This window comes from Lissotriton helveticus, chromosome 5_1 (genome assembly GCF_964261635.1).
Source record: "Lissotriton helveticus chromosome 5_1, aLisHel1.1, whole genome shotgun sequence".
Lineage (NCBI taxonomy): Eukaryota > Metazoa > Chordata > Amphibia > Caudata > Salamandridae > Lissotriton > Lissotriton helveticus.
The window spans coordinates 387,386,454-387,406,083 of NC_136065.1; the positions used below are offsets into that span (position 1 = coordinate 387,386,454).

Consider the following 19,630-nt stretch of genomic DNA (forward strand, 5'->3'; position numbering starts at 1 on the left):
TGTAGACGTGCGCGCTTGAGCTCGGTTGGAGCCATGTTCAACTGGATTGACAGCTAATTGATCATGCTCGCAAAACGACCACGTTAAAGTCAGGCAAAACGTTCTACACCACTATTTAACGTCTAACGCCCGAACCTATCTGCAGAAAAAAACATATATTTATATATATATATACACAACTATTTTTGCAAGCTTTCAAACTAACCGTCCTAGTCATAAACGCGTAGTTTCGAATTCATATAATGCAGTTGGCTCACTGCGTGAAAGCGCGCACGCGGGAGCTGAGACGCAAACTCGGGAACGCGCGACTCACCTGCACGCGCGCTGAGGGGGCGTGGTGTGGTGTGGTGTACGCGCGCTTGGTACAATCTAGCGAATGTTGAGGGGGCGTGACCGTTTGTTGTAGGCGCGAGCGAGGTGCAGAGCGCTGAGGTACCACGGAGAGAAGCAATACGTACCATAGGATTGTGAGGTGGGCCGTGGACAAGAACGGTGGGACGGACGTATTCCAAATAACGAATAAACGTGAGTTAAGAACGTAAATGCGTCGACGTTTCTAGTCTCGCGCGGGTAATTGAGAAGGGGAAAAGCACCGTATAACACAATTTTTAGTGGGCTTGTGATAGCCGTTGGCTTTGTGATCCGCCTTTTGTACCTTATTTACCCCGAGAGAAAAACGTAACCCCTAAGCGCCATGGTACGTTGTTTTTTCAGTTTGCGCATGCGCCATTCCTGTGCTGGGCTTTCTGTCGACGGTTGTATTGTTTTTTTTTCCTTTCACCGTTCGAAAAATAAAAGATAGATTTGGTTGGTGGTAGTAATGATGGTACATGAATCCGATTGGTTGAGGTGCGCAGCAGGAAAAATGCCGGACGATGCCAATTGGCTGGGAACCGCGGGAGTTTGCGTGTCCCCTCCTCCCCTCTTTGTGTTCACCCCCCCTCGTTCTTAACCCTGATTGGTGGGTTACCCCTGTTGCCATTGTCCTCTTCTGCTCCCGAGATGCTACTAGGTCCATAGAGCTTGCTTTGGGACGGTGAAAGCTCTGGTGGGGGATGGGGTCCAAATAACCCTGCCCTTCAGGTTTCCAAATGGAATGTCAGATTCGCACGGTATCCCATCTTGTTCCACCCAGACACAGACCTCGTACTGAGCTTTGACATTTTGTTGGTACATTGTCATAGCAGTAAAACAGAATTGTATCCACTGGTTATGTGACTATTTGATGTGACAAGAAGAAGGCGCACTGAGTTGCCCTCTGCGGATGGATATAAAACTATCCAGACAAAGGTGCTTGAAGATCGCCAGATTATTCTGAAGTGGGAGTCATGTTGATGCCACAGAAAGGGATGGGTTTTAGCCAGACATTCCCATGCATGTTCTCTGCACATAATATTTTCTACAATAATCTGATCGCACTTCCTCGTTAGTGTCTAACATCCTTCCAGTATGAAATTGTAGTAGAAAATGATTGTGTTGTGGCGCCTTCTGCCCAAAGACAAAAAGTGGTACTGTCTGTTCTAGTGTTCCGAACGGCGTGTCTCCGACACTGGCGTTTTATCGAAATTGTATTTTAAGACCTGACAAATGAGATTCTAGAATCTGTGTATACCCTTGACTCGTGTTCAATGTGGGTGGTTATTTTCCCCATTCTGGTATTAGGAGGTCCAGCCCGTATTAAATCACCAGGGCATGTACTGCATGTGAGTTTATTTCCGACGCACCCACCATTTTGCCTTTCTCGCATTAAAAAGAAATGCATTGCGGGCTACAATGTTTGTTCTTTTGCAATTTTGTGTAGGTATGTGCCCCCCCCCCCCCGTTTATAAGGCTGAAAGTGCAAGTGCCTCGTTTTCAAGTTAAAGATTAGTAAACACCAAGATGATTTGATTTGCTCCTCTGGAGCCAGTACCATCGTCTGATCTAGGTCGGGGTTGATATCGTGAGTCTCACATGCCTTTACCTTTCAGTAGTTAGAGTGAAATGGCGACTCTCTCTAATGGATACTTAATGTTCAGGCCATATCCTGTTAATTTATGCTCTCTGGTACAACAAAAACTAGTAGTTGATGGATGGATGGATAGCTGTTGCAGACTACTTCTGCAGTGACATTGGAGTCCTCTGCACAACCGCCGCAGGACGTTGTAGAAGACTCCACCATCTGTGTATTTGCATCCGCAGAGCTGCAACAGAAGTGGAAGTTCTACCTCCACACTATGGTGTCACTGATTGAAACCAGTGTGCCCCCCTACCACTAAGTATATTTCTAACACAAGTGCACCAAATATAACCAAACTGAATAGTGCTCTGACTGCATATGCCATGGCATTTTTGTTGTGCCTAAATGGTTTTAGTCATACTCCTTGAACACATCACCACATACATTACAAACCAGCCACACATTCTGCCAATTGGTAATCCGCATTTGCGTACAACATGCAATACAACATAGGGAGCTGCGGGGGGGTACTCCTTTACCTACTGATGTGACACCCAAACTGTTGTTGATTCAACATCTATGCTTTGTCCCTGCCGGAGAGCTGGATCTATTTTTGTTACTGCATCTGATTTTAGGAGCCGCCTGTCTTGTCCCATGGGATCCATCAACGTGAGAAGCACAAGAAAAATGAAAAAGAGGAGTCCATGGCGATTTATGGTTATAACACAATGCCAGTAGAGCACAAGCCTTTGTAGAATTCTTGTTCCCTACATTGTGATTGCTCTAACAGATACGTAAACTTTGGTGGACAAACATTGAATAATTTAATTTTGTCTTTTGTTAGCATCAAGATGATTGTCCATAAACAGATGTCTGGTTGCTTTTTCCAATAATGTTTCACACGCTTTTGTATTGTTACAGTATTAGCTTTTCGTAATTACTCACTTTTCTGAGGTTCTCCTTTGGACCGCCACGTGGTTTAAAAGTAGATGAGACAAGTTAGGAGTTTTTACTGTTTGAAGTTTACGTAGATTGAATTGATTGTGAACATTATATGTTTTTGTACAAATAAAATATACACATAGATAACATTTAAAGAAAAGGGTAGCTCTTTAAAGTGTTTTAGGAGTTTGGGGAGACATATTTCGAGAGGTAATTAAGCTGTATGTGTAACTGCACGTTGCAAATTATACAAAAAACACCAGTAACATCAGTAAGAGGGACACCTTTGTGAATCCAGTCTGGATTTTCATTTTATACTGCCAAACTGGTAATCTTTGATTGGGCAGTTATGACATATGCATCATGCGAGCTCCATCTTTGGGTTAAAGTTGTACAGAAGAGACACTTTTGAGATTACTGTGCTTGCAAATAGTGTGTTTTAGGATACATGGTGTGTAAAAAGGCAAGAACTTTACTTTATGAGAAAACAAAGGTGTGAACTTGGAATATGTTGAACATCTTGGAATTCTCAGGGCTGTGGAATTTGATAAACTATCAACTTGACTATGGGACGGGTTGCTTCATAAATCTACTTGCACTGTAACAAAATCCACTTGTCCCTTTCGAGCCATGTAGTGCAGTGAAACCTTATGGCAGCAATCTCATTATATAAGAGCTCTGATATAGCCTCTCTGATTATGCCAGGGCTCAGACCATATTATTGAATACTACCAATTCCCTTATTTTGCCACCTTTCCGCTTATCTGCATCGTGGGGCTGAAGGTAGTGGCAAGCAATAGTTCCAGGATTAGAATGCTCTTATGAGTCTGTGCAAACCTGTTACCTAGCATGTTTTAAGGGTTTTCACCAGTTCTTCTCTAATCTTTTCCCATACTGAGAAACATTGTAAATTTACTCCAGACAATGACAGATGTAAAACTTCCTCCAGGACAATGTTCGAAATTGTATATAGCTTGAAGATGCCTACCTTCACTGTAACCTTATTTGTGCCCATGCCACACTGTACTATGTTTCTTGCAACACTGCTATGTCGTGTATGTGTCTTTGTATAGCTGATTCTTGATTGTCCATGTGCTGCTCCAGGGTTAGGAAAAAAGTGATTGGAGGGAAAGTGAGCCTGCAAACGCTCAACACATTTTTGCATGAGCAAATCTACACATGCTTGTTTGCTTATTCTATAATGCAGTTCACAAATATTCTAGGACTGCGATTTCTTGACCTACTTATGTGAATTCATGAAAGGTGTAAATCTGCACTATGCAAGGACATATGGTTCACTTTTGAGATTTTTTAAATAATTGGGTTCCCAATTAGTCTGGCGTTAACCAAGACCTTTTTTGTTTATTAAAATTCTATCTCTCTCGACTGGCTTCACTATGAGTGACATCATTCTGCTCCTTCACGAGGAGCATATTGGCACACAAAGTAGTTTTGTTCAGTGCCAGTTAACTAATGTGGCAATATGTGGTTTTTGAGACCATAATCTTTTTTGTTGCAGTTAGCCAATGCTTATAATGATGAGGGCTTGGCATCTCCCACGCCAATAAGGTTTTACAAAAACCATGCCAAAACAAGACCCACATTGACAAATCCAAAAGGCTGGCCATCAATTTCAGACTTACTGACTTTGTCAATGCTAGTTAATTTTTATGTTTCCCATAATCTATTTGAAACTGGTTACACCAATTTTCCATTAGGGGTATTTTTTTGGAAATACTAGCATGCATCAACACATTTTATAAATGATGCTGGAAAGAAATGGTACCTACAATTTTACAGTAGTTTAATGTTTTTATCCTAGTTGCTTTTTTTTGTGAACATCTTATTTTGAAAGCATCTTGCGTTCAAGCTTCTGCAAATATTTGCATATAATCAGAGAGCATTCTGGGAGCATTATACAATGCTTCATACTGCTAAACTTTTGAAAGCACATGTTTACACTAGAACCGCTGTCAATAGTGCAGTCCGAGCATACAACAGTCCTTTAGAACTTTCACCCTAATAATAAAGGCTTTGCATTAACAAACCATAAATACAAGTTCGAACAGCATTAACATAGGACTACAAGAAATACCTTAACTGCTGACAGTGGCTTATCTAGATCCATAATGTGGGACTGTAAACTGTCAGCCAAAGAGTTTGTGCTTCAGGGGGTTAGGCTTACTTGTCCCAAGGACAAAATACACATGAAAACGTGTGGTTCTTGACCCCAAACAATATGTCCTGGGTGTCAGGCTATAGGAATTCCACACCCCTTACCGCTACATGTTAAATAATTACATGTTGCCCATAATGCCTTCTATAATGTTGAAATCACTGCACTTCATAACACAAAGTACAACAAACTTTCCATTAACTCCTGCACACTCAAAATATGTTGCTGTGTTAAGCTCAACTACACTGCTCTGTCCACTTGACTCGAGTCCTCTACAATTCCATTCACACTTCAGAACTGTGGAAAGCCATTCTCATGTTTCAATCCTGGAAGGTAAATTGTTTCTTCAACATACCCACCTACAACCTAAAACATCCAGTGCCAAAAACATTAAGCTCTGATTGGTTAGAAGCTATTATTTTACTAGCAAAATATATCAAGTTACTGAACATGTTCTTTAATTATCAAATTGATTACCTCCATTGGATAATTATCATTAAGTGTTTAAAAGCTTGTGAAGGGGAAAGCCAATTCTAAGATGTCTAGAGACATGCGCCTAGGCGCCATGCTTGTTACAGGCGAAACAAAGCCTTTCTGCCTGTGTCCGCTGCATGCCAAATGGCCCCTGCTCAAAGCATGGATGACCACTCTAATGAAGGGTTAAAAATGCACAGCTCAGAAACCTGTAGTGTTGCCCAGCATGTGTGAACCGATGAGCGAAGGTCCCAAAAATGAGCCTGCATCCAGATCACTGTCTGCACCCACCTTTGGCTCTCTGTCTGACCCTCCTGTGCTGCAAGAAGGCTGCCCAGTGGGAACATAAACCACCCTGAAAGGGATGAGAGGAAGACAGCTCCTGAAAGGTACTGCGAGGGCTGAGCAGGAAATACAGGGCATACCCCTGCTGGGATGCTGGGAAGAGGAGACCCGCTCCGGAGGCATCTACCCTATTCCACCATGGCTGTATGAAAGCCCAACAGTAGCCTTGGGGCTGTACCAAAGGGTCTGAGGAGGATGTAGAGAAAGCATGGCTGACCGAATGATGGTTCTTGTCCAACAAAAAACTGGAGCACCTTGAAGGACAGGTCTGCGGTAATAGATGAGGGCGAGTCCCAGGAGGTTACCCACATATGGTACATGGGAGAGGAGTTGGCCTAACCGCTAGGACGGTCGACCTCGAATCTGGGGAACCGGGTTCGAGTCTCGGCAATGCCGCTGAACAGCCTGTGATTCTGAGCAAATCACTTAACCTCCCCGTTCCTAACAAAAATGTATGTGTCCTCATGTAACGCAACTGATGCTATGTAAAGCACTCTGATACCCAATACCGGGTCAAGTTCGCGCTATATAAAACTCCGTTAAAAAAAAAAAGAATACCGTAGACTTGTGGAGGTCCCGGAAACAAATATAGAGAGGTAAACAGTTGAGGCTCTGGGTGTATGCTCTGAGGAACCCTCTGCATATTAGGTTAGATTGAAGAGTGTTGCCAACAAGACCCATAATACTGATAATACCCCTTTACCTCTTCAAATGACAGCCCTCCAAGGTTAGACAGCTGTACGCCACCACGCACAAGACAGGTGACTTGCTCACATCAGATAACTACAAAATTGTGGAGTGGGATAATGGCACTTGTACGCCTCTTTTCGAGAGGCCAGGATAATCCAAGTAAGTGACACCATTCCAAGGGGCACTTATTAGACAAATTACAGCGAAGTCGAACCTCAGGGTCCCCCATCAACACACATCTGAAAATAGTGGCTTAGCGTTTATGGGAGAAACCATCCCACGACAAGACAAAAAGCGTCAACACAAAAGGAAGTGTGAATAAAGAGGGTCAATAAAGGACCTACTGCATCACACTGGAACGGGGGAAGTACGAACAAGGAGGTAGATATGGTAAATGTCCAGATCAAGACTTGCAGATTTTGGTGAACACCTAGGACAAAGGTAATGGTAGGGTAACTAGAAGCTTCATGCAGGAGTTCCTTAAATCCGAAATAGTAGCAGTTTGTGTTGAACTGATTCATAATCTAAGAGACACAAACAATTACATTACAGAACAGGGTGCAGGAGGCAACATGCTTGATGGCACCTTGGATGAAAGAGCCTTGAAGTTGGAGGAATACATGGAATTCATTTGTCGCTTGAGAACAAAAAGTCCTATTGCAAGAGAAGCAAGAAGATTTAGAAACCAGCTCAAGGCAGAACAGTGTCTTCATATACGGAGTCCCATAAGTGGTGGAAGGCAAAGACATTAGAAAATACATGCATATGTGTTTGAAGCTCTGCTAGAAATACAACTAATGTCCAACTGAGCATCAACATACTAGCACCCAGACGAACCAAACACTACCTCCTAGATAACGTAGCCATCCTCCACAGGTATGAAGGCAAAGGGAGTATTTTGCAAATCGTAAGATTTTCCAAACCCGCCTCATACAATGGCATCTAGATTCAAATATTTTAAGACCTTTTTCCTAATGCTGCAGATAAGACCTTGTTTTTTGACCAACTAAGATGAGTGGTGTTGATGGGTACATCGGTTTCCGATCTCCTTTAATTAGTCGATCAGTGGTCAATGAAATCATTGGCTAAAGCAAGCAATATTCTGGATTTAGATGTGGACACAGAGGGAATCAGTAAACCAGCCCAAGTGAGGGGCTTCTACCCTAAATGCACTAAGTGGAAGACGGTGATTAGAGGATAATGTTCTGGAGCTATAAAAAAAGACAATATTCTCGCGGGGCATCAAGAATCTTAAGAACACCCCCAGAAGACCACATCCGCTTCTATTAGATCAGCCTGAGGCCTACTAAGTTGACTCCATTTAGAAGAAGGGTAACGCTAGGGGGCAAATAGGGATAGACTTAGTGTGGAAGCCAGGCATCATCATAGAAAGGGCAAGTATTTGGACCTGAATGGAATATTGATAACCATTTTTTAAAATGTATTAATTTATTTTACAAACACATTAATCAAATGCAGATAATGTTACAGCATAACATCGAGAGGTCAGTTATCATATTTCTGAATCTTAGCATCTATTACAACCGATGGCCATCATTTTCCAAGTTGTATGTTACGTTTGTGCATGGGTTAGCAGCCTCACTTCTGTACAGTTTTACCAACAACTAGCCAGTCAGTCAAAATATCTTTATTCGGCTGACTATCAGCCATAAAAGAATGCATCAAAAAGACATTTAGAACATGAATTAAAAAGGTAATACAGACCATAAAAAAATGTGTTTCGAAGCAATGACAATTCATAATCAGGATTATCATAATAATAATCAGTGAATTAGCACACAGTAGCAGTATAAATTAGGGACAGGGTATAAATATTTATAACAATCCCCTGTCCAAGTAAACAATAGGGCCCAGAGATGAATCATTAAAACAGATAAAATAATTTCTCAGCAATGTCATGCAAACTAACAGCCGAATAAATATATCTATAAATCATTAGACAAGTAAATTCGTCATTTAAAAGCGGGAGATGATATAAAGCTGCCCAACACTTCCTGATGTTTAAAAACTTTACAAGAGGGATGATAAAATCACGCCTTGGCTTAATGTAAAGTTGACAAAAGAACATGAAATGAAGTGTGCTCTGAGTCGACTTGGAATCGCAAGGGCACAGATCCAGTTTGGAGTCACAATAAACTGGCGGGGATAAGGGACCAAAAAATGCGAAATGCCAAACCTGAATCTAATGACGTAAAACCATTTGGTATGACTAAAATAAAAGGAGAGATACGGCTCATTGCCTAAGGAGCGTACTTGGAGCGAGTGTTCTAAGACGCTCTTTTTTTGCCATCTTGAAATTTCCTCTAGTTCAGTTTTGCTTTTGGGATCTTGGCAATATTAGCTTATTATGATAACAATCCAGTTTAAAACAGTCTAAGATAATTGCACGGTTAAGGGCTCGTTCTTCATTCGCCCAGATAGAATGCCACAATAGAGTCAGTGCTATTTGTTTGCGGAAGGACAAAGGGATCAAGCCAAGTTCGCTATGACAGACAGTAGCTGGGGGCGATTGGCGACTGTCAACAAGCGTCTCATAAAGATTTTCTCAGGTCTTTGTAGTCCCACAGGGTTACAGAAACCCCATACTCCAGCCCTATACAATATGACGGAACTAGAGCGAGCCATGTAGATGTTAATTATTGTATTAATCGGTCTTGAACCTAGCTTTTTCGTAAATCTGAACACTGCCTTCAGGTTTTCGTTGAAGCTACTGATCCTTGTTTTCAGCTAGCTGGTGCCAGGTGCTTTTTTAGTCAAACGGGATTCCCAAGTAAGAAAAAGTAGGGACCTAAGAAAGCTTTTCATTTTTGATAAAACAGGATTTTAAAATGGTGGGGGATTTACCTACCACCATACAAGATTTCCCAATATTGGTCTTTAGACCCCGTCCATTCATAAAATCATTAAACCTGGTCACAAGCTTCTGCAAACTCAATGTTCTAGACATTAGGGCACAATCATTTGTGTAAAGTAATGCAGGGAGATTTCTGGTACAGATCTTGGGGGCATCCACATTCTCATGATTAATGTAACTTTCTAAATCATTGATATATAAACAAAATAAAAAAGGGGCAAGGACACAGCCTTGGCGAACCCCACGATTCATTTTTATTGGAGCAAAGAGTTCCCGCCCACTGCATATCTGACCCACCCAGAGGTAAGCCCAGATGTGATTGTTTGGGCAATTCTGTCGCCAAATACACCTTTAAATATCTGGGCATACAAATCTACAGAAACGCACCAGATCTCATAGAGGGAACCCTGAACAAAACCATCCGGACACTCCGGTCACAGATGACACTCTGGATTGGGTGTCGAGGTCCCTTTGATTGGTTTCTTGAGGGAATTATACTCGAATGCCTCCGCGAGGGTACGTTTTGGTGTAAAAGGTGAGCTATCTGAGTCGTTTAGGGTAGAGGGTGGTGTCCGGGAGGGTTGCGTCTTGGCCCCCTTTCTTTTTTCACTTTATACAAATAGATTGGAGGTGGCAATGCTGAAGGGGGGGTCAGGACCTACCGCAAGTTAGAGACCGCCTGATACTCGCTCTGGTCTATGCGGACGACGCCGTGATACTGGCCCGCACTCCACGCGAATTACAGAAGGCTTTGGATAGGTATGCTACTTTCATGGGGTACCTTGATCTGCGAATAAACGTAAAAAAGACATATGTAATGGCAGCAGGCTCAGGGAAAAAAGGGGGAAAAGCTATAATCCTTGATAAGGAAAGACTCGAAGTCACTGGCCAATACCCCTATCTAGGCATCCTAATCGATGATAGATTAAATTGGAAACCCGCAATTGAGGCCAGGAAACATCATTTTATGTGAGCAATTGCTGCGCTCATAAGTTTTTCACAAAAGCTGGGAAAAAGGCAACCCGTAGAATTGTTACATATCTATAGAGCCAAATGCCAAACTATAGCCCTGTATGGGGCTGGATTGTGGGGATATACCAATACTAGTTCCTTACAAGTAGCAGAGAACACTTTTTAAAGATTTCTATTAGCAGCACCTAAATGCGTTTCTACGTTTGCGTGCCATGCGGAACTGGGGATCCCGCATCTGGTGGATTTAGCAAAAATACAACCGCTTTTATTGTGGCGTCGAATTTGGACATCAACAAAAAATTCATTAACTAAGCAAATAGTGGCGGATTGCATGTCATTAGACCACTCAGTTAAAACCAGTTGGCTAAGGTATGTGAAAAAGTTCTTGACCGACATGGGGCTCGGAGACTATTACTCCGATCCTGACAGGATTTCTGAAATATCCAGAAAGGAATTGAAAGTGAGGGCATTGTAGAAGAAATGCGTATCGTCATAGAAGCAAGAAAAGCTTCTGTACAACACTCGATGGCGATACAGATTACCCTTTCAATTCAGCCATATTTAACTTATGTTTTGTCGCAATTTGAGCGTTTTCTGTTGGTAAGATTTAGATTTAACATCTTCCAACGATTGGTGACCTTTCCGGCTCAAAATAATTGGGATCAAATTCTAATACCATGTCCATGTGATAGAACATCAGTACAGTCAACAATCCATACTGTTTTGTTCTGCAAATTCTATGATGGCCACCGTAAGCTTTGGTTGTTGCAGATGTTAAAAAAAATGGGCTTTAGAAGATGTCGCCCAGCCATGCTGCGACTCCAGTTTCTAGAATCTGAATGGATTTGTAAATACATTGTGACATTTCTGAAATGTATTTTTAAAAACAGAGTAAATCTTTGATAAGTTTTTATCACATGGAAAATGTGCGAACTTCAGAAATCATTATTACTAATGTATTAGCTACCACGGCATAGGGCTCCCTAACGTTTCGCATGGATATCACGTTTTCTTATGAATTGTAATAGTTTTTTTATATTGATGTATAATGATGCTTTTTTTTATACTGCTTTTATGGTTTTTATGTACCTTAAAAACCGAATAAAGAATTAACTAACACACACTCTGGACGTCCCTGCCACTCTCAGTGATGGGCTGAGTTGCGATCTTAAAAATGATGGTCCTGCCCCGCCTACTATACTTTTTTTTAACTAACTTACCAATAGTAATTCCAACACATATATGCACCTCTCTTTCAACAAGCGACTGACTGACCTGATTTGGGGCAACACCCGTCACAGAGTGAGCCTTGCTAAATTACAACATGATGCAGATCAGGATGGTCTGGGGGGGGGGGGTCCCAGACTTCCGCGCCTATTGTTGCGCGAGCCAACTGCAGTGGCTATCATACTGACTGGCAAGGCGTAACTTACACAAAATTGAATACACAGCCTCCGAATTTGACCGAGGGGAACTACACACACTATTGCTACCATGGGTCGGCCTTCCCCCAAACGCCCGACACTCCTGTGCACCACGCTCACATATTGGAAAAAATCTCTCCACTACACCCACCGCTGTCCTCCATACTCGGACAACATGCCTCTATTGGGAATCCCTACTCCTACTGGTTTGCTTACCAAACAGAAAATCCTGGCCTTGGCTAAGGGCAGGGTTGTCACGTGGGGGCACTGTTTGACAATGGCACCCTCATGGACCATGGAAACTTCATCCGGCACCACGGGGTCACGGACAGATTATATACATCACACACGCTATGGTTCTCCAATATGTGAAAAAACATTGGACCCCGCACAGGGAAGCACCTGCCCAACACGCATTGGTTCAGATGACATATCTTATGGGGAATAGCCGACACCTCACTAAATGGCTATACAAAGGCATCAAAACACATACTGGTACCCCCCTGACAGACATACAAAGCAAATGTTCCAGGGACCTAGATTAAAGAACTGACAAAGAATGGTGTTAAATTTTAGAATATCCCAGGAAAATCCCACGGAATACCAAATTTAAATTTATCCAGTACATGGTAGTACACAGGGCAAATCTCACCCCACAGTGCATGTACCCGACTACACAACACCATTGCACCAGATGCAGGACAGAAGAGGCGGGCCTAGCCCACATGCTATGGCTATACCCGGTACTTGCAGCAGCGGCAATTGTTGCCTCATCGACAGGCATCCCTGCGCCGAGTACCGCCAGCTTCTGTCTGTTAGGACTGACCTGGAGCTGTAAAGCGCAGAAGGTATGCTTCACTTTGTGGATCTGGCCCTGCTTATGGCTAAATGTTCTATCACCATGCAGTGGAAATCAGCCAAACCTCCACCACTTCATGGCTGGCACGGGGAAGTAGTGAGATGGGGGAAGCGCTGTGATTAGGCGCGCGGAAGCCTGCAAAAAAGTAATTTACATGGAAGGGAGGGGTGGGGTGGGGTGGGAAGAGTTTTAAAGCATAATGTCAACTATTATCGTCCCAGGTTTCCTAGTACAAATGCGACACTGTCAAGTAGCCCGCTGGATACTAAAAACGTACAATTTTAACTATCGGAGCGGCCTAGCACGACTGTGTATTGTTGTATAAAATGTACGATACTGCACCCAAGACCGTCCAAGGATGCATTTACATTTGACTGTACTGAAAACCTGATGAAAAACATATATATATATATATATGCTGGTTTATACATGATGCTAAATGTTTAAAATTAATAAGGTAGGTTTAAAAAATGGGGCATAATTTAATTGTCCCAGAGGGGTCACCAGTTTGAATCTCAATATGAATAGACAGTGGGTAACGATCACTAAAACAGACCGTAAGAATAGAAAAGGTCTCGACTAAGGTTTAAAATGTTCAGAAATGGCAATAAAATCAACTGGAGTCCCTTGGCTCTACCCATGAATGAAATTAGGTCCATTACCTTCTGGTTGAATAAGATCAACTGCGAGAAAAAGAGAATTTAGAGAGCAATTAATTAAAAATATTCCCACAGGGGTTGTGATAAAAGTGGCAACCACCATCCCTGGCCCGCCCTAGCAAATAACATTCAGACTAGACTGCTTTGATAAGGGGCATCATTTACAATTGAAAGCACCCCCCCAGAAAACAATGAGATCTGTATGTATCTACTTTGTGTCTGCATAATGAATTCTCTAGGTCTTTGGCAATGGCGGTATTACTGGGAATAAAATTGTTATGATAAAAATCAACAATGACCAGCGTCACAGTCTGTCTAAAAAGAATGTTAATAATTTGGAAATGTGGTGAATGAAGCTGGGTCTTGCCTACTCTGTCTGATAGTGTTGTCGCCACCAAAGTTAATAGACCACTCATTGTAAATTCTGGCAACATAGCTTGCAGCTCACCAGGTGAGCCCCAGCATTGTATACATCCTGCTCAAACGCCCTATATTGTCTGCTCTTGGGCTACGGGGCTACCATGCTTCTGACTTCCATTGTTTTCCTGTTCTCCTTCAACCTCCCTGTCTCCTTCCACCGACTAAGTAGGTCTCATATGGGCTTTGGGGGGGGGGGGATTTACAATTCACTAGAATCATCTGTCTGTGTGCTGCAAAACACCAGGTCTATATGCCATTCCTTTATGGTGGGTGCTGGACCTTTCTCCCAAACCATTGCTCTTCGGCGCTTGGTTAAGAAAAGTCCTATGGATTCCAGCTTTATATCATTAGCTTTGATCCCCTTGTCGTATTCCAGTAGGGCAAGCATGGGGTCTAACTCTAAGGTTGAACAAATAATGGCTTCCAATTCACAGAACACCCTTCCCTAAAAGTTGGCTAACGGTGGGCAGGTCCATGCCACATGCATGAAGTCTGCCATGTCTGTGTGACATCTAGAGCATTCCTTTGTGTCGCGCAGGCCATATCTGAAAAGCATCTTGGGTGTAGTATGTTCTCTTGATATTTTTTTACTACCCTCCAGACTCCTGACCCAGTGATTGCGTCACAAGAGCTCTGTGATAACATAGCTGTCTTTTTTTCAGTCTGAGATCTTGGACATCTATACCGCCTTGGAGTCACAGAGATCTGGTACCTCCAAGCCCACTGTCCCTGCTGCCCTGGACCTTGCTCTCTCAGAGAAACCTCCGACGGGGTGCCTGGATTCCTTCCCTTCTCTCTCTTTACAGGATGCAGAGATGCTCCTTAACAAAACCAAATCTGGCTCTCCTTTAGATGTCTGCCCGCTTAAGATCCTAAAGCAGTGCAGGAATTCTCTTCTACCCCCCCTTGTAGACATCATGATTAGGGCCATGAGGGAGGGTACTTTTCCTCAGGAGTGGAAAAATGCAGTAGTAAAACCTTTACTCAAGAAACCCTCTCTTGACCCTGGGGTATTAAAGCATTTCCGTCCCATCTCAGTGCTCCCAGCCCCTGCGAAGATGTTAGAGACACATCTGAATAAACATCTCGCTGCCTTTGTGGAAAATTCGGGCTCTCCCAGCATGGATTCAGGAGGGAACATAGCACCGAGTCTGCCCTCACCATAGTACTGGATAATATCCATATGTGTGTGGATGGAGGACAGACCTCCCTCCTGATCCTTTTAGACCTTACAGCCGCCTTCGATACCCTCTCTCCCTCAGTTTTAACATCTCGCCTGAGGGAGATTGGACTTCAGGGGGAGGCACTAGCTCTACTCACCTCTTTCCTCGATCAACGAGAGCAAAGAGTGAAGCTGGGTAAATTTCTATCTCCATCCCTGTCTGTGCAATGTGGGGTCCCACAGGGGTCGGCATTAAGTCCGACCCTCTTCCACATCTATGTGACTCCTCTTGCCAGACTAATTAGATCTTTTGGGATGGAGGTAGTTTCCTATGCGGATGACACGCAGATCCTCGTCTCTCTCTCCCAGTCAGTTATTTCGACTGCCTCCAATTTTAGATCTTGTATGGAGGCAGTCGGACAGTGGATGATTCACAATTCGCTGAAACTGAATGGAGAGAAGACTGAGGTGATGGTGTTTGGAGGTAAGGAGGAGATATGGTCAGCCGACTGGTGGCCAGACTCACTGGGAGCTTGTCCTGCCCCTGCTTCATCAGCCAAAAACCTTGGGGTAGTGATCGATCCTACCCTCAGTATGTGTCAACAGGTAAACAGGACCATCTCTACCTGTTGGGGCATCATGTGCATACTGAGGAAGATCAGGCACTATCTTTCACAGCAGGCTAGGAAACAACTGGCTGTTGCTCTCGTTGGCTCTCGTCTGGACTACTGTAATGCGCTGTATGCTGGACTGAATAAAAGACTGCTGCAGCGCCTACAGGTAGTCCAGAATGCAGCGGCCAGGTTTGCTTTGGATTTACCTCGGCGCACCTCGGCTACTTTGGCCAGAAAACGGCTACACTGGCTCCCTGTGGAGGATCGTATCTTGTTTAAAACCATGTGCCTGATCTATAGGGCCTTGGCAAAAAGTAGTCCCACTGGAATTGGATCTATCTTGTCCCGTTACAGTCCCTGTAGGAACCTACGTTCCTCAAACAAATCTCTGTTATCCGTCCCACGTATTCGAAAAACCAGATGGGGTGGTAAAGCCTTTTCCAACTTGGCACCCATATGGTGGAATGCTCTTCCTTTGGAATTAAGGTCCCTTCCCACCCTGCAGCTATTCAGAAAGGCCCTGAAGACCCGTCTTTTTGTGCGCGCATTTCTGTAGTTTGATTTGCCTTTTTGATCTTTTTTTAGGCGCCATGACACCTTAGGGTTTTAGTTGCGCAATATAAATTATTTTCAATCAATCAATCAAATAGATTATCCTGTGTCTGCCGTTCAGTGATACCATTCGGGTCACAGAACAACAGTGTTTCCATCGTCTATAACCCCATCTAAGTCTCTCTGCCATTCTAGTCTTGTCTTTGTGATCTTTGGCCTGCGAGCTTCCTGTACTACTGCATATATTTTTGATACCAGTCTAGCAGGAGATTCTGCTTGTATTAAGGCAGTCTACGCAGTGATATCTAGGGGTTCTTGCATGTCTTCCCCTAGCAGTTCCCACAAAGAATGCCTGACTCTAAAGTACTTGAAACAAGTTATTGTTTTTTAGGTCGAGTAATTTATTACTCGAAACCTATTACATCTGACCAAAACCTTCTTGAACAAGCCGGATTTGCTACAATGTATGTTAGCTTTTTAAGCGGGACGCTTGGCCAGGCGCGCACTTGGCCTCACTCACACCCCATGCTGGTTCCCTCCACTCACTCGCTCGCCTGCTCCCCCGCCAATCCCCTACCACCCCCATCCGCCTCGCACACCACATCAAAGGGCACACAACATCAAAGGCTGCTGCTCCGCCGGTCACCCCCCCACCCCACACACCTACTCGTGTTGCTGTTTGCCTTGTGTTCTTCTCATTTTCCCCATGTTGTCTCCCTTGTTAGATATGCTGGAAACGCTAGTTCGTTCTACAACTTTTTGTTTTTTTTAATGTATTTATTTATTTGGTATTCTTGGTATTGCGAACAATTGTCACATTTCAAAGTCGCATTCATCCCACAATAATTACATCAGCAATTTGCTGAATTATCACATCCAGTTCTGGCCCCTTCTTTTTCAAATCAATGATCTGCTGTCTCGGTCTATTGGTCAATTAAAAGGAACCAGGACCACAACTTCTAGAATGCACAGAACTCTTAAAAGAAAATCCTGGACCACAGAATTGCGCTCTTGCTGACCAGGCGTAATCTATGGACTTAAACAAAGGTAGGAAAATGCACGTGTACCACTTGGGTCGTATATCCTCGAACTTGCTGCAAACTTGTGACCGAAGAGCTCCTTCCACCTCAAAAAACGTTTCTAATGTCATCTGCGTCACCTTTTTTTTCCCTTCAATTTAACACTGACAAACGTGTAGTGTTGCAAAGTGACTCCATGTCACAGCGTCCCCACTTGTCCTCTGGAGGAGGAGGAGGAGGAGGAGGAGGAGGAGGAGGAGGAGGACGACCCGACAGATAGGCCCTCTCTGATGTAAATGTAATTATAAAATTCAGCCCGCTCCCATTGGACACACTTTCACCCTCTGCACCTCCCTAATCCCCTTCCCCGGGCGCTGCTACCTCGGGTGTGCAGGGCCTGACCTGCACTTTATCTGACTGCGATTGAGCTGCTAATTGCCGAGCCCGGGAGATCAGAAGATCTGGGGGCCATCTGCCGGAATTTCATTATTCCAAAACTGTTTGCTTTTTCCCCTTTCTGCCCCTCTTGCTTCCTGCCCTCCCAGTCCCCGCCCCCCAGTCTTTATTCACCAGCCCCCCGCCCCCCCCCCCCCCCCCCATCGCTGGACCTCTGTCTCTTTGGCTTTGCATGCGAATAGCCTGCTGATGGCAGCAGCTCCTCCGGGTCCTCCGTGATGCCTTGTAGTTTCTGATCTGCAGAGGCTTACAGGGATCCGAGAGGCTCGCTGGCTGAGCCGGGATCGGATGCCAGGGTGCCCGTGTCACCCCTTCCACTTCCCACGGGTGAATTTCAATACAGAGTCCAGGTATTTATATGGACGCTGATACTCCTGGCCCTATAGCATGTGTCCCCTACAGCCATGAGACCCTAGTGGGTATGTAGTGCGCTTTACAAACTCCACCCTCTAACTCAGACTTCGCCCTCAGACTTCGCCCTCAGACTTCGCCCTCAGACTTCGCCCTCAGACTTCGCCCTCAGACTTCGCCCTCAGACTTCGCCCTCAGACTTCGCCCTCAGACTTCGCCCTCAGACTTCGCCCTCAGACTTCGCCCTCAGACTTCGCCCTCAGACTTCGCCCTCAGACTTCGCCCTCAGACTTCGCCCTCAGACTTCGCCCTCAGACTTCGCCCTCAGACTTCGCCCTCAGACTTCGCCCTCAGACTTCGCCCTCAGACTTCGCCCTCAGACTTCGCCCTCAGACTTCGCCCTCAGACTTCGCCCTCAGACTTCGCCCTCAGACTTCGCCCTCAGACTTCGCCCTCAGACTTCGCCCTCAGACTTCGCCCTCAGACTTCGCCCTCAGACTTCGCCCTCAGACTTCGCCCTCAGACTTCGCCCTCAGACTTCGCCCTCAGACTTCGCCCTCAGACTTCGCCCTCAGACTTCGCCCTCAGACTTCGCCCTCAGACTTCGCCCTCAGACTTCGCCCTCAGACTTCGCCCTCAGACTTCGCCCTCAGACTTCGCCCTCAGACTTCGCCCTCAGACTTCGCCCTCAGACTTCGCCCTCAGACTTCGCCCTCAGACTTCGCCCTCAGACTTCGCCCTCAGACTTCGCCCTCAGACTTCGCCCTCAGACTTCGCCCTCAGACTTCGCCCTCAGACTTCGCCCTCAGACTTCGCCCTCAGACTTCGCCCTCAGACTTCGCCCTCAGACTTCGCCCTCAGACTTCGCCCTCAGACTTCGCCCTCAGACTTCGCCCTCAGACTTCGCCCTCAGACTTCGCCCTCAGACTTCGCCCTCAGACTTCGCCCTCAGACTTCGCCCTCAGACTTCGCCCTCAGACTTCGCCCTCAGACTTCGCCCTCAGACTTCGCCCTCAGACTTCGCCCTCAGACTTCGCCCTCAGACTTCGCCCTCAGACTTCGCCCTCAGACTTCGCCCTCAGACTTCGCCCTCAGACTTCGCCCTCAGACTTCGCCCTCAGACTTCGCCCTCAGACTTCGCCCTCAGACTTCGCCCTCAGACTTCGCCCTCAGACTTCGCCCTCAGACTTCGCCCTCAGACTTCGCCCTCAGACTTCGCCCTCAGACTTCCCCCCCTCAGACTTCCCCCTCTCAGACTTCCCCCTCTCTGACTTCCCCCTCTCTGACTTCCCCCTCTCTGACTTCCCCCTCTCTGACTTCCCCCTCTCTGACTTCCCCCTCTGACTCCCCCCCCCTCTGACTTCCCCCTCTGACTCCCCCCCCCTCTGACTCCCCCCCTCTGACTCCCCCCCCTCTGACTCCCCCCCCTCTGACTCCCCCCCCTCTGACTCCCCCCCCTCTGACTCCCCCCTCTGACTCCCCCCTCTGACTCCCCCCTCTGACTCCCCCCCTCTGACTCCCCCCCCCCCCTCTGACTCCCCCCCCTCTGACTCCCCCCCCCTCTGACTCCCCCCCCCTCTGACTCCCCCCCCCCTCTGACTCCCCCCCCTCTGACTCTCCCCCCCTCTCCTACCTCGAAATAACTCTCAAGCCTCGCTCAACGCCGCAGCCTCGCTCAACGCCGCAGCCTCGCTCAACGCC

The 19,630-nt window shown here is 45.5% G+C and overlaps 1 protein-coding gene across 1 annotated transcript in view; it reads left to right on the forward strand.

The window, feature by feature from the left end:
* Positions 1-339: 339 nt before the first annotated feature.
* Positions 340-19,630, forward strand: part of HP1BP3 (heterochromatin protein 1 binding protein 3) — a 704,364-nt gene continuing 685,073 nt past the window's right edge. Inside the window, exon 1 of the mRNA XM_078642573.1 lies at positions 340-525. The gene's annotated coding sequence lies outside the window, so the exon portion shown is untranslated. The remainder of the gene's footprint in view (positions 526-19,630) is intronic.